The sequence below is a fragment of the Schistocerca cancellata genome, chromosome 11, assembly GCF_023864275.1.
Source record: "Schistocerca cancellata isolate TAMUIC-IGC-003103 chromosome 11, iqSchCanc2.1, whole genome shotgun sequence".
Taxonomy (NCBI): Eukaryota; Metazoa; Arthropoda; class Insecta; order Orthoptera; family Acrididae; genus Schistocerca; species Schistocerca cancellata.
Window position 1 is genome coordinate 39,668,834 of NC_064636.1, and position 16,504 is coordinate 39,685,337.

The following is a 16,504-nucleotide window of genomic DNA, read 5'->3' on the forward strand; positions in this document are numbered from 1 at the left end:
ATCTTGAAGTGTGGGAATGGTGTTGTTCTTATTCTGTAGGCATTGTTTAAGAAGGGATTTTTTGAAATTCCAACCCCAAATGGGTGAAATACAGGATGGAGGGTTTTTTGAAAAATGTCACTATTATGGCAATTTTGGAGTCAGGCCTATGAAAACGTATTTGGTTTCTCTGTCAGAAATAAAGAAATCCAGGTTTCAGCATTTTTGAAAATTTAGCCTTGTGGAGGCTACATCTAAGAAACAAAGGTATTTGACTTCCCAGTTACAAATTTAAAAAAATATGTGTTTCAGGGTTTTTGGAAACTGAACACCTAAGGGGGTGAAATAAGGGATGAGATCTTTTATGAAAATATCTTATTAAGAAAGAATTTAAAGCTAAATCTATGACAATTTAAATTTGGCTTCTCAGTTAGAAATAAAAAAAAATGGGTTGCACTGTTTTTGGAAATTCAACCCTTATGGGGTTGAAACAGAGGATGAAAGCTTTTAGGGAAATATTTCATTGTGCAAGCATTTTTGAAGCTACATCTATGAAAATTTGTATCTGGCTTATCTGTTAGAAGTCAAACATAGGCATGTCACTGTTTTTGGAAATTCAACACCTAAGGGGTGAAATATGGTGTGAAATAGGGTGTGAAATGTCTTATGAAGATATTTCATTGCGAAAGCATTTTTAAAGCTAAATCTTTGAAGAGTGTTGTTTGACTTTTTGGTTAGAGATAAATAAACTGGATATTCAACCCCTAAGGGGCTGAAATAGGGTTGGACTGATTCACTGACTCATCACCCAGCCCAAACTGCTAAGGATAGAAACTTGAAGTTTGGAGAGGGCGTGTATATTATACCGAAGGCATCATTTTGAAGAAATTGTCCGAACTTCCCCTCCTGAGAGGGTGAAACTGGGGATGAAAGGCTTTTTGGAAGTACGAGGGGGGACCCAAAAGAAACCGGACTCCGAGGGCGCTGCCACTCGTAGACGTAGTGCAGGGTTCTCATGCTAGATGGTGTTAGTAGAGATCTTCATGAGACAGCTGCGCAGACGGCATCAGTGTAGAGCTGAACGTGCAAGTGTGGTATTGTGTTTCTCTGACTGTTGGTGCATTACATCTGCGAAGTTGTTATGACAACATTACAAGAACAAAGGATGTGTGTGAAATTTTGTTACCTGCTTAAAAAAACTGCAACGGAGACACACCAAATACCTCAGGAAGCTTTCCAGGAGGACGCTATGAGCCGCACACAGGTTTTCGAGTGGTTTGGGTGCTTTAAACGTGGTGAGATGTGTGTCGAAGACCGAGCTCGTTCTGGACACCCTTCAACATCACGAAATGAGGAGATGATTGAAAAGGTCTGCCAAAAGATCAACGAGGATCGTCGCCAAATGATTGACCAAATTTCAGCAAAGACAGGAATCGGTTGGAGCTCATGCTAGCAGATTTTGAGTGAGGATTTGCACATGAGACGTGTTGCTGCTAAATTTGTTCCACGCCTTCTGACACAGGAACAGAAAACCATCTGTATGAATTTGTGTCAGGACTTGAAAACAGAGATTGCACGTGATCCAAACTTCTCGAACAAAGTCATTACAGGGGATGAGAGTTGGTGTTACGGGTATGACCCAGAAACCGAGCAAGCGTCAAGCCAGTGGAGGACTCCCAACTCTCCCAGACCAAAAAAAGCAAGGCAAGTGAGGTCAAATGTGAAGACGATGATCACTGTCTTTTTTGACGTTTGTGGAATTGTGCATCAGGAATTCGTACCCCCTGGCCAGACTGTTAACCGGCACTTTTACTTGGATATTTTAAGGTGTCTGTGAGAGCATGTGAGGAGGAAACGCCCGGAACTATGGTGATCAGGTGACTGGTTTCTGCATCACGACAACGCTCCAGCTCACATGGCCTTGCGAGTGACTCACTATTTGGCATCTCAGAGGTGGTCTGTCGTTCCCCACGCTCCGTGTTCACCGGACCTAGCCCCGTGCGCCTTTTTCCTATTTACACGAATGAAGAAACGGCTAAAAGGGGAGCGTTATGATGATGTGGAGGCGGTAAAAACAGCTTCACAATGGGCACTGGACGACAACAACAAACCTGAAGAATTCCAAACATGCTTCCAACAGTGGGAAAAGAGACTTGACAAGTGCATCGCATGCAATGGAGAGTATTTTGAAGGTGACTGAAATAATTTTGTAAAAAGTTTCATCAATAAATTTTTTATGACACCAATCCGGTTTCTTTTGGGTCCCCCCTCGTATGTCACTATTAAGGAAATTTGGAAGCTAGGACTACGAAAACTGATGTAAACAGGCACAGGTTCCACTGCCCATTACCAGATTTGAATGTGGCACAAGGAAGAGGATGGGGGGGGGGGGGGGGGACTGCAGATGGCTCCTGATGACAGAATAACAACATTTATTGACCAACTGCAATACATGAGTTGCTGGTCCTCTGGGTGAGGTCTGCTTCCACTCGTATATTCTCAGCTGTGACGAAGATAGCCAGCAGATGCTCACACATGAACCTACTGCTGTGACTATAGCTACACTGGCAAAACTGGAATCCTCTGTTTCAGCAGCGGCACTACAGCCTTGCCGGGTCATATCGTGGTGGTCAGAACCACGCGCCACAGACTGCGTCGTGATAGCAGCTGGGGGGTGAGGCGGCGGCAGCAGCACTAGAACAGGTCACTGTCCCATCTCAGCGACCGTCCCCAGTGGCATCGGTGAGCCAGGGTCCCCAGCTCTGCCCCCGGTCACGGTGTTTGTGGAGGCGGCGTCCCAGGACAATGACGACAGTGTGTTACTACAACACACCCCAGTCAAGGACTCTCCTTATAGGTGTCTGCCTCCTGATGACGTCCAACGATAGTGACTGTGATGAGTACTGTGGTGGCATCTCTCCGCCACCTGCTAGGCAATGAACTGCATTAGCCTGGCCGCAAGATGAGACACAGGGTGACTCACGGTGAGTTTTTGCAAACCACACAACTGAATGGTCCTGCGAACATTAGAGCGCAGTGTGATGTGACGCAGTTCCTGCGCTCGGTGACCCTGCGCGGTGCAGTCTCCTGTACGCAGTTTACTGTGAGGCTCACGGTGGTTCTGGCTGTTGGTAGTTCGAAATGGAGGAAAAGCTAATTGAAGCCGTACGTGTTACCAGAGTTCTGTATGATACGAGCCATGAAGATTACTTGAAAACGAAGCTGAAATCTGACAAGTTGGAGGAAGTGCCCAAGGAAACGGACATACAAAATGGTAAGTTGCATTGTAATTCGTTCTTAACATTCTACATTGACATTATTAAAACTCTGTAGCAAATTTTCGTGATGTGCTCTGTCCTGGTTAAATGTTTATAAAAAAAGATGCCTAGGTTCCTTACAATATCATTCCTTACTAGCGTGTAGCCCTCCATATCTACCAGTGATAACGGAATAGATGGATTTAACCACGTCTTTGATATCAATATACAATCGAAACTGTCGTCCGAGTATATAGAATGACACAAAGTTCTATGAGCACTGTTTAAATTTGATTTGTTGTTGGATAGTCCTGATGACTAATAGGATTCTGTTTCTGCTACGAAAATACGGTTTCTGTTAATTGATAATAATGAAATTTGCCCACTTCTCGCTATATATACAGTAGCCCTGGCAACAGCAAGGGCTTTTCTCACCAGCTACACTGCCCCTTCTGACTCACGTCATATGGTCCTCCTCGTGCCTTCTTCAGCATGAGAACCTGCAGCCAGTTTCATCAAAGTGACGTAACACACCGTTTCGAAATCAAACTCAGAATCGGAATCCGATTCTGAACTTATATCTATTAACACAGCAGAAGTAGCCGCCATCTCTCCCAGAGCCAAAGTTCCTCAGCAAACGGCGTATTGAAACTGCGATCCAACTTGCAATGATTGTCGCCGTGACTCACGCTACCGTGAGGAATTTGGCGTGAGCCCCCCTGCGTCACCTCACGGGCCTGCATCTCATCTTGTGGCTCGCCTTACAAGCGTGACAAGGACTGCAATGACAGTTGACAACACTGCACTGGTGGCGGAGCTGACTGACACGGGCTCTGAATCGCTCCAACAGCTCGAGACGGTCAATGACGATGAGCTAGCTGCCGATCCTTAAATACGGCTTTCTGCCTCTAATGTTTGCGGTTCTTCCTTCCCAGTAGGTCGGCAAAATATTCTGGTTTTGTTCTGCTAGTGTAACTGACCCAATTACCATCCTCCATGTCGACACCCTAGCGTGCGGCGAGCTGCTTCTTGTCACGTCCTCCACTGGTCAGTGACACAGTGTTCTCCTTCGTCAGGTGGCTTGCGGAGTGTGGGTGTAGATGTAGATGTAGATTGCTTAACTCAGCACTCCACCAACCCACTTGAGTCGCATTACCATACCACTGAGTTGCACAACAGAATGTAACACACATACGACTTCTGGCTCCCAGTATTCCTTCACATTTTAACTCACTATTACTGTAAAACCCTTACCTTTAACTAACTTAATTGCTCTAATCATTTGACCCTCTACATTCCCTCCTTCTACAGAAAGAATGTGTACCCATATTGTGCCACTACATCTATTTATACTCAACTCTAGATGGTTCTAAACCCTCTACCAGTTCACTTCCTTTGGAACTCTACATTGTGGCTTGTCACTACTCATTACGCCGCAGTTCTCTCTCTTATTCATCACTGTTCATTATGATCCTGAGCACGCTTGGTCTCTGCCTTCAAGACTCTTCACTCATTATGTTGCCTTGTCATTGGGATGCTGTTCTGATCAGTTTAAACCCGCAGGCTGAAGGTCGGGTGGAATTCGGGCAACTCGTCTCTTGAACAAGAAATGTTTATCTCCAATCACTACAAGGAATACACAAGTGGCTGATGTTGATGAACCAATGACTACCAATTGCTGCTGCTTACTTCTGTAGCTTTTCACATGTTCTAAGAGATGTTCCATGCTAACACGACCATGTTGGGTGGTGATCATCTGATCCAGAACGGTGAGCAGATCTCCGTCAATGGTACTGTTAAGAAACAAAAAGTTTTTATTTTTTTATTTTTTTATTTTATTTTTTATTTGTGGGGAGGGGGGGGGGGGACAAAACCGAGGAAGGTAGGTCAGGTACATAAATTAAGGAATGGACCATACTGACAACTATGATTCCCATTATCATAGCTGGTAAGCAGAAAGTGGGTCCAGGTATTCACAGTGAGTTCCATTGATCTTAATCCTTGACCATGCTGAACCAACATATTTTTGTGCCACCTAACTTGCTCTGCTCGAACATGTACAAAAGACTGTCGGCTCTGCCACTGAATACAACCAGTGCTGTCCTACCCACAGGAAACATTTCCCCTCCTCTGACAATACTTCCACGACCCCCTTCTCAGAATGAAACAATGCGAACTTGCAAGACTTCGGCACTGTATGCACTAACTTTGAATGGCAGATGTTAACTTGTCTGACGCAACAGCATAACAGTCCTTCTGTAGACATTAACGCGTGGCTGTGTCTGTCAGGTGCCATCAGTAAGATCTCCTGCACCTTTAGACTGACGTACTTCTGCAAAGCTTCCTATGCTACTAAGTATGTGTGTACCACATAGCACACCAAATGGCAGTGTCTATAAGTTAGTGATATTTGTATGCCAACTTCCAGGTGAGACCTCTCTCTGCTAGCTCATAACGGTAGCCAAGCAATAGTACATAGTCAGGTACTCCTCCTTCACCAGTTTAACAAGTCCGTAAGCAATGGCTCAACATTCTGGATTTTTTTCACACACATCAACAACCGTTCCGATGGAAGTAGAACTGATGTAAGTTGCCCATGTGTAGCGTGCAACAGTGCTTCCTGCAACTCCACAGTTTCAAGACATGCATCTATCGTGCTGTCAGCAAGATTGTGCAGTCATGTGACAATCATTAACAGTGCATCAATATTGTCCAATTGATTACCAATAAACACAAGTCTCGATTAGTGGTGTTGGCAGATGACCTAATATGTGTCATTAACATAGCAGTCAAATCACAAAGCTGCTGAGTGTTGTTCAGCACAGTTGTTGTTGTTGTTGTGGTCTTCAGTCCTGAGACTGGTTTGATGCAGCTCTCCATGCTACTCTATCATGTGCAAGCTGCTTCATCTCCCAGTACCTACTGAAACCTACAACCTCCTGAATCTGCTTAGTGTATTCATCTCTTGGTCTCCCCCTACGATTTTTACCCTCCACCCTTCCGTCCAATACTAAATTGGTGATCCCTTGATGCCTCAGAACATGTTCTACCAACCGGTCTCTTCTTCTAGTCAAGTTGTGCCACAAACTTCTCCCCAATCCTATTCAATACCTCCACATTAGTTATATGATCTACCCATCTAATCTTCAGCATTCTTCTATAGCACCACATTTCGAAAGCTTCTATTCTCTTCTTGTCCAAACTAGTTATCGTCCATGTTTCACTTCCATACATGGCTACACTCCATACAAATACTTTCAGAAACGACTTCCTGACACTTAAATCTATACTCGATGTTAACAAATTTCTCTTCTTCAGAAATGCTTTCCTTGCCATTGCCAGTCTACATTTTATATCCTCTCTACTTCGACCATCATCAGTTATTTTGCTCCCCAAATAGCAAAACTCCTTTACTACTTTGTCTCATTTACTAATCTAATTCCCTCAGCATCGCCCGACTTAATTCAACTACATTCCATTATCCTCGTTTTGCTTTTGTTGATGTTAATCTTATATCCTCCTTTCAAGACACTGTCCATTCCGTTCAACTGCTCTTCCAAGTCCTTTGCTCTTTCTGACAGAGTTACAATGTCATCGACGAACCTCAAAGTTTTTATTTCTTCTCCATGGATTTTAATACCTACTCCAAATTTTTCTTTTGTTTCCTTTACTGCTTGCTCAATATACAGATGAACAACATCGAGAAGAGGCTACAACCCTGTCTCACTCCCTTCCTAACCACTGCTTCCCTTTCGTGTCCCTCGACTCTTATAACTGCCATCTGGTTTCTGTACAAATTGTAAATAGCCTTTCGCTCCCTGTATTTTACCCCTGCCACCTTCAGAATTTGGAAGAGAGTATTCCAGTCTACATTGTCAAAAGCTTTCTGTAAGTCTACAAATGCTAGAAACATAGGTTTGCCTTTCCTTAATCTTTCTTCTAAAATAAGGTCAGTATTGCCTCACGTGTTCCAGTATTTCTATGGAATCCAAACTGATCTTCCCCGAGGTCAGCTTCTACTAGTTTTTCCATTCGTCTGTAAAGAATTCGTGTTAGTATTTTGCAGCTGTGACTTATTAAACTGATTGTTCAGTAATTTTCACATCCGTTAACACCTGCTTTCTTTGGGATTGGAATTATTATATTCTTCTTGAAGTCTGAGGGTATTTCGCCTGTTTCATACATTTTGCTCACCAGATGGTAGAGTTTTGTCAGGACTGGCTCTCCCAAGGCCATCGGTAGTTCCACTGGAATGTTGTCTACTCTGGGGGCCTTGTTTCAGCTCAGGTCTTTCAGTGCTCTGTCAAACTCTTCACGCAGTATCGTATCTCCCATTTCATCTTCATCTACATCCTTTTCCGTTTCCATAATATTGTCCTCAAGTACATCGCCCTTGTATAGACCCTCTATATACTCCTTCCACCTTTCTGCTTTCCCTTCTTTGCTTAGAACTGGGTTTCCATCTGAGCTCTTGATGTTCATACAAGTGGTTCTCTTATCTCCAAAAGTCTCTTTAATTTTCCTGTAGGCACAATACTTTCCAAACTGTCAAGTTGGGTGCTGTGCAAAGTCACTGCTTCCTGATTGCTTTATGCCCCCTTCCCAACTTCCTGTTGTGAGTGCATTATTGGCGTTAGCTATGTCATCCGCATCGGTTCTACCAAACACTGTCTTTACGATTGTAAAATGTAAACCTTCAGAGCCGGAATTGTCACAATTAGTGTAGAAGCAGGCATTCATAGTGTAGACAAGGTTATATGTGAAGAAATCAGTATAGAAGCTGTGAGAGTAATGCCTCCTACAAAGCCTCCAAAAAGCAATTTAACTGCATGTGAGAGGAATGCCTTGAAGGGCTTGAATGAGGATGATAGTGTTATCATTCTCCCTGATGACAAGGGAAATGCAATGGTTGTTTTGAATGTGACCAACTATTATAATAAGAGTAAAGACTTATAAGATCCACAAACATACAGGAATCTAAGTAAAGATCCCAATGACAAAGTTCCTAGAACTGTGACGGGGTTGATAAAGAAGTCCTCTATCGAACAGAGCTTTCGGAAAAGTCTGTTCAATTCAATTGTACTAGCACCGAGGCTTTATGGATTGCCAAAGGTGCCCGAAGAACATGTTCCTCTAAGGCATATAGTGAGTGCTATTGGTTTGCCCATTTATGCGATTGCCAAGTTCTTGACAGCATTATTATGACCATATGAGGGCCAATCGGATTCGTGTATGAAGAATTTTCCACATTTTATCAGTAAATTAAATGGCATAGTGGTACAGCTGAAGGACATGTTAGTTAGTTTTAATGTGGTATCGCTATTCGCTATGGTTCTGCTCAATGAAGTGTTGTTACAGCTGGACGTTACATGGCAAGGCAAACAACTGGATTATTGTGTTGCTACAGCTGGACATTACATGGCGAGGCAAACACCTGGATTATTGCTCAACACCAGTTACCCTTGACCAAACTCTGTCCTTCAAGAAACATTGCCATAATGCCAGGCTGAAAGTTAGTTCACGGAATAACATCTTGAGAAAGCTCACATCCACCACCTGGGGAGCAAGTCCTCTCATCTTGAGAATTTCGGCTCTTGCTTTGTGTGTGTCCGCTGCAGAGTATGCTTCACCTGTGTGGAGTTCATCCACTCACACCAAACAGGTTGATATTGCAATCAATGAGACCGTCCGAATCTTGTCGCGATGTACGAAGCCACCTCCAGTCGATAAAATCTACCCGATTGATGGAACAGCTCCCCCCACTATTAGAAGGGCTGTGGCTGCTGATGTAGAGAGGGCTAAGCAAACTTACGATCCCCGACATCCACTGCACTATCATCAGGCTGTAGTCGGTCGACTGAAGTCGAGAGAGAGCTCCATCGCCAGGACTCGACCGCTAGAGGGAACACCAGAGTCTAACTGCATCACCAGGTGGAAGAGCAAGCAACCACCTGATATCCCTGTAAAGGAAGAGCTAGCTCCAGGAAATGACTTGCCCTGCCCTATTTGCAGATCACTCAATTGTCTCAGGGTGGGTGTTTTCTTTGCAAGACCGACATGTGAAAATGAGGTGTTCTTCCAGCTGATAGAGATACATCCTGCATGTGCGCAACAACGTAAGACCCGGCCCACCTGCTAATTTGTCCTCAACTTGAACAACCCGGCACAACACAAGACCTGATTAAGGGAAACAACAAGGCCATCAGAGTTGTTACCTTCCGGAAATGCTGACCAGACACAGAAATTAATTAATCAATTGGATTTTTCCTCCCGATGTTTCAGAACTGTTTAAATATTGCCTTACAACCGAGTATTTCAAGTGGAACAAAGAGATCTATGAGTAGATGGATAGCATCACTTTGGGATCCCTTAAGTCCAATTATAGTGAACTTCTTTATGGAAAAATTCGAGGAGCAGGCATGGGAAACTGCAAACAAGAAACCAAATATTTGTTTCCGATATGTGGATGGTACATTTGTTTTGTGGTGCCATGACAGGCAGGAACTGAATTGTTTTCACATACATCTGAACGGATCAATCCAAAGATTCTGTTTACCACGGAGAAAGAGGTAGGAGGAAGATTAAATTTTCTTGATGTGCCAGTTTTCAGGAAAGAAGATGGTAGCTCAGGCAACACTGTTTACCAAAAACCCACGAACACAGACTGTTACCTACATTGGGATTTGAACCACCACCCACAGCAAATGTGAGGCATCATAAAAACGTTGGCGTATGGAACAAGGGTGTGAACCAGAGCTGCTCGATTCAGAATTAAAACATCTCAGCAATGCATTGCTCAAGAATGGTTATTATTTATTGAGGTGAAAAGAGCATTAACATCACTACGTAGAAATCACAGTGATGCTCAAGCGCCGGTGAAATCAAAAGTTTTCCTGCCATTTATTAAGGAGGTGACTGACCTCTTATGAAAAATCTTGAAAAAGTGGAACATCACGGTAATTTACTCACCCACACGGAAGATACATGATCACATAAAATCGGCCAAGGAGGCTTGCCAACCGCTGGAAAAAGTTGAAATGTATGTGATTTTTTATAGTTGTGGGGAGGTGTATGTGGGTACTACAAAAAGAACTGTAAAAAAAAAGACTCGAAGTGCACAAGGGCAATTGTAGAAGAGGGGAGATTGACAAATCAGCTGTTGAGGAACATGCTTTACAGCCAGCAGACCACCACATTCATTTTAGTAGGACTCAGGTTCTGGCAGCCACATACGGATACCATGAAAGGCTATACAAAGAGGCCACATACATTGTGAAACACCCCAGGAATTTCGATAGAAAGGAAGAGGGCATGAAACTGAATGAAATTTGGATTTCTGTGCTGAAGATGTGTATCAGTCTTCCACCATGGCACGATATTAACAGCAGTCGACAACGGACAATTGTGATCACATATTCAAAACATGTGACATCAAGCCCCTGAGCAGGAGCTCACAGAAGTGGAATTTTGCTGTAGTTGGTAGCGAGCATAGGTGTCAATCAGACGTTCAACAAGTTACGATCCCACTCGAAAACATCCTCCGCAGATGTGGACGGAACGTCAGGTTTTAAAGCAAAATCCCTTCGACCACGCAATAATAGCCCGGAATATTTTATTAATTGAGACTGTCTTTCAGATCCTACAACATGTGTCCAGCCATCCTCTTTTTCTGTCTAGCCCATGGGATCAACTCCATAGCCAGTTGTAGTTGCACCTGTAGCTTTACGAACTCTGATCGCAACAGACGATACTCTCCATGTGTACCGTTATACCCTGACTGATGACTCATCGTGCTGTACAATTTCCCAAACTTTTCTTTCAGTCTCCACATGTCATTCCTGAGTGACCAAATGTTGCAGTTTATCCTTAATGTCCACTGGTGATCCAACATAATAATCTCCGTCTGCCTGGAAAATGCAACACCTCCCAGCACAGAATGTACCTTAACTGCTTCGGCCACACACCCTTAGTGCAACAGGCCTAATACAACAAGACTCTGCTCCAGCTCTCCTCTATGGAGTGAACATGCTCATGGATGCTGCTACCATCTTCTCCTGTCCCCAGGTGGGAACGTGCGTCCTGTGGGGAAAGAAAATTCTTATGTCAGTCCTGCATCCCTGCTCTAGGTCTTAGCATACACTGATGATTTGCCATATTATCCTGTTTTCTTAGCTTTGCTTTTTCCTTTTTCTCCTTCTCCTCCATCATTTTCCCCCCACCCCCTTCTACAGAAACTAGGATCACACAAGGCAAATTGTCAATTGTTGTTGTTGTTGTTGTGGTCTTCAGTCCTGAGACTGGTTTGATGCAGCTCTCCATGCTACTCTATCCTGTGCAAACTTCTTCATCTCCCAGTACCTACTGCAACCTATATCCTTCTGAATCTGCTTAGTGTATTCATCTCCTGGTCGCCCTCTATGATTTTTACCCTCCATGCTGCTCTCCAATGCTAAATTTGTGATCCCTTGATGCCTCAGAACTTGTCCTACCAACCGGTCCCTTCTTCTTGTCAAGTTGTGCCACAAACTCCTCTTCTCCCCAATCCTTTTCAATACCTCCTCATTAGTTATGTGATCTACCCATCTAATCTTCAGCATTCTTGTGTAGCACCACATTTTGAAAGCTTCTATTCTCTTCTTGTCCAAACTATTTATTGTCCATGTTTCACTTCAATACGTGGCTACACTCCATACAAATACTTTCAGAAACGACTTCCTGACAAATCTATACTCGATGTTAACAGATTTCTCTTCTTCAGAAATGCTTTCCTTGCCATTGCCAGTCTACATTTAATATCCTCTCTACTTCGACCATCATCAGTTATTTTGCTCTGCAAATAGCAAAACTCCTTTACTACTTTAAGTCTCTCATTTCCTAATCTAATTCCCTCAGCACCTCCCGACTTAATTCGACTACGTTCCATTATCCTGGTTTTGCTTTTGTTGATGTTCATCTTATATCCTCCTTTCAAGACACTGTCCATTCTGTACAACTGGTCTTCCAAGTCCTTTGCTGTCTCTGACAGAATTACAATGTCATCGGCAAACCTCAAAGTTTTTATTTCTTCTCCGTGGATTTTAATACCTACTCCGAATTTTTCTTTTGTTTCCTTTATTGCTTGCTCAATATACAGATTGAATAACATCGGGGAGAGGCTACAACACTGTCTCACTCCCTTGCCAACCACTGCTACCATTTCATGCCCCTCGAGTCTTATAACTGCCATCTGATTTCTGTACAAATTGTAAATAGCCTTTTGCTGCCTGTATTTTACCCCTGCCACCTTCAGAATTTGAAAGAGAGTATTCCAGTCAACATTGTCAAAAGCTTTCTCTAAGTCCACAAATGCTAGAAACGTAGGTTTGCCTTTCCTTAATCTATTTTCTAAGATAAGTCGTAAGGTCAGTATTGCCTCACGTGTTCCAACATTTCTACGGAATCCAAACTGATCTTCCCCGAGTTCGGCTTCTACCAGTTTTTCCATTCGTCTGTAAAGAATTCGAGTTAGTATTTTGCAGCTGTGACTTATTAAACTGATAGTTCGGTAATTTTCACATCTGTCAACACCTGCTTTCTTTGGGATTGGAATTATTATAATCTTCTTGAAGTGTGAGGGTATTTCACTCATCTCATACATCTTCCTCACCAGATGGTAGAGTTTTGTAAGGACTGGCTCTCCCAAGGCCGTCAGTAGTTCCAATGGAATGTTGTCTACTTCCGGGGCCTTGTTTTGACTCAGGTCTTTCAGTGCTCTGTAAAACTCTTCACACAGTATCGTATCTCCCATTTCATCTTCATCTACATCCTCTTCCATTTCCATAATATTGTCCTCAAGTACATCGCCCTTGTATAGGCCCACTATATACTCCTTCCACCTTTCTGCTTTCCCTTCTTTGCTAAGAACTGGGTTTCCATCTGAGCTCTTGATATTCATACAAGTGGTTCTCTTCTCTCCAAAGGTCTCTCTAATTTTCCTGTAGGCAGTATCTATCTTACCCCTAGTGAGATAAGCCTCTACATCCTTACATTTGTCCTCTAGCCATCCCTGCTTAGCCATTTTGCACTTCCTGTCGATCTCATTTTTGAGACGTTTGTATTCCTTTTTGCCTGCTTCATTTAATGCGTTTTTATATCATCTCCTTTCATCGATTAAATTCAATATTTCTTCTGTTACCCAAGGATTTCTACTAGCCCTCATCGTTTTACCTACTTGATCCTCTGCTGCCTTCACTACTTCATCACTCAGAGCTACCCATTCTTCTTCTACTGTATTTCTTTCCCTCATTCCTGTCAATTGTTCCCTTATGCTCTCCCTGTAACTCTGTACAACCTCTGGTTCAGTCAGTTTATCCAGGTCCCATATTCTTAAATTCCCACCTTTTTGCTGTTTCTTCAGTTTTAATCTACAGTTCATAACCAATAGATTGTGGTCAGAGTCCACATCTGCCCCTGGAAATGTCTTACAATTTAAAACCTGGTTCCTAAATCTCTGTCTTACCATTATATAATCTATCTGAAACCTGTCAGTATCTCCAGGCTTTTTCCATGCATACAATCTTCTTTTATGATTCTTGAACCAAATGTTAGCTATGATTAAGTTGTGCTCTGTGCAAAATTCTACCAGGCGGCTTCCTCTTTCATTTCTTAGCCCCAATCCATGTTCAGTTACTACATTTCCTTCTCTCCCTCTTCCTACTACCGAATTCCAGTCACCCATGACTATTAAATTTTCGTCTCCCTTCACTACCTGAATAATTTCTTTTATCTCATCATACATTTCATCAATTTCTTCATCATCTGCAGAGCTAGTTGGCATATAAATGTGTACTACTGTTGTAGGCATGGGCTTCGTATCTATCTTGGGCACAATAATGCGTTCACTATGCTGTTTGTAGTAGCTTACCTGCACTCCTATTTTTTTATTCATTATTAAACCTACTCCTGCATTACCCCTATTTGATTTTGTATTTATAACCCTGTATTCACCTGTCCAGAAGTCTTGTTCCTCCTGCCACCGAACTTCACTAATTCCCATTATATCTAGCTTTAACCTATCCATTTCCCTTTTTAAATTTTCTAACCTACCTGCCCGATTAAGGGATCGGACATTCCACGCTCCAATCTGTAGGACACCAGTTTCCTTTCTCCTGATAACGACGTCCTCTTGAGTAGTCCCCGCCCGGAGATCCGAATGGGGAACTATTTTACCTCCGGACATTTTACCCAAGAGGACGCCACTATCATTTAACCATACAGTAAAGCTGCATGGCCTCAGGAAAAATTACGGCTGTAGTTTCCCCTTGCTTTCAGCCGTTCACAGTGCCAGCACAGCGAGGCCATTTTGGTTAGTGTTACAAGGCCAGATCAGTCAATCATCTAGACTGTTGCCCCTGCAACTACTGAAAAGGCTGCTGCCCCTCTTCAGGAACCACACATTTGTCTGGCCTCGCAACCGATACCCCTCTGTTGTGGTTGCACCTACGGTACGGCCATCTGTATTGCTGAGGCACGCAAGCCTCTCCACCAATGACAAGGTCCATGGTTCATGGGTGGTGGAGGTGGGGGGGGGGGGGGGGCAATTGTCCATACCCCCCTTAAACAGCCCAATTTGTGGAGTATCAAAGGGTGGATGGGGAGCTGCAATTTAAGTTTAACTGGTGACGTCATCTCTATTACCCGGTAAGGTCCGTTATACCGTGACACAAACTTCTTCATTTTCCCCTTTGGCACATAAGGATATGCTAACATAAGCCATTGACCCAAGTGGTACTTAGCTAACACTACTTTCACATCATGAATATTTTCCTGTTTCACTAAAGCCTTCATATTCATTTTTTGTACTTGCTTCCAAATAAGTTTCACTCTCCTAGTAAAATCTTTCACTGACTAGGTGTCTTCTTGTGGTGGAGCTTCGCGAAACTCAAAGGGCGACAGCATCTTGCACCCAAAAATTACTTCTTATGGGGATAAAAGAAATTCTGACAGACACAAAAGCAAGGGTGAGATTCAGAGGAGCACTGTCAGAAGAATTTGATATCAAGACTGGTGTTAAACAGGGAGATGGATCGTCACCATTGTTGTTCAATATAGCACTGGACAGAGTGGTCAGGCAGTGGAGAGCAATAAACAAGGAAATGGGAATACCAGAGACCCATGTGGGGGACAAAAAGGACAACAGGGCTCAAGTGGACTGCCTTGCCTGTGCAGACGACGTAGCAATAGTAAGTGAGACGGAAGAGGACAAAAGGCACAACTCGACAACTTAAGTAAGGTAGCCAGAAAGGTGGGACTGAGGATCGCCTATAACAAGACAAAGACGTTAAACACCACTACAGACTGGGAAACACCGGAAGGCACTGTGCAAATGGTGGACAAATTTAAATACCTGGGAGAATTTATAACAGGAAGGAACAGGAGCAAGGAGGGGATAACAGAGAGGATAAAGAAGATGAGGTCAGCCTTCTGCATGACGAGAGAGGTATACAATAAAAAGAATATATCCACAGAGGCAAAGATAAGCCACTACAAGGTAACAGTGAGGAATGCAGTATTATATGCTGCTGAGACGATGACACTAGGAAGAAATGGGGCAGAGCAACTAGAGAAAGAAGAGAGGAAAATACTGAGAGAAATACTAGGTCCCAAAAGAGGTGGAGAGAGGTGGATGCGAAGACCTAGGGAAGAATTGTACCGGAACATGAGAACAATATCTGAGGAAATCAGACTCAAAAGGGGAGGGTTTGCTGGGCATGTAGTTAGGATGAGTACAGACAGAATGTTGAAGAGAGTGTGGGAAACAATAGGGAGGACAAGGGGAAAGACAGGAACCAAGTGGGTTGTTGAACTTCGAAAGGACTGGTTGGAATTGGGGATCAAGGTCGAAGGAAAGGAAAATTGGAGGAACAAATATACACTGACAAATATGCCGGAGATCAATGACAGAGACTAATACAGGAAAATATTAGAATGTCACCAGTGGAACCACCAGGAGAAACGAAAACTGAAGATCTCGGAAGAAGAGCGGGAGAGGAGAAGAGAAAGAATGAAGAGGTTCTGGGAGAAGAAGAGGAAAATACAGTCCACGAAGGGGCTACCCGTGGTCCTACAGAGGCCATAACACAAGAGCAAGAAGAAGAAGAAGAAGAAGAATAACCCTGTGATCTGGTGAACTTTTGAGTTGTATGCAGCAAAGACATAGGCCAATAGAACATCTCAATTTTTATGCTGGGAATTTATGTAATAACGCAACATTTTTGCAGTTGTCCTGT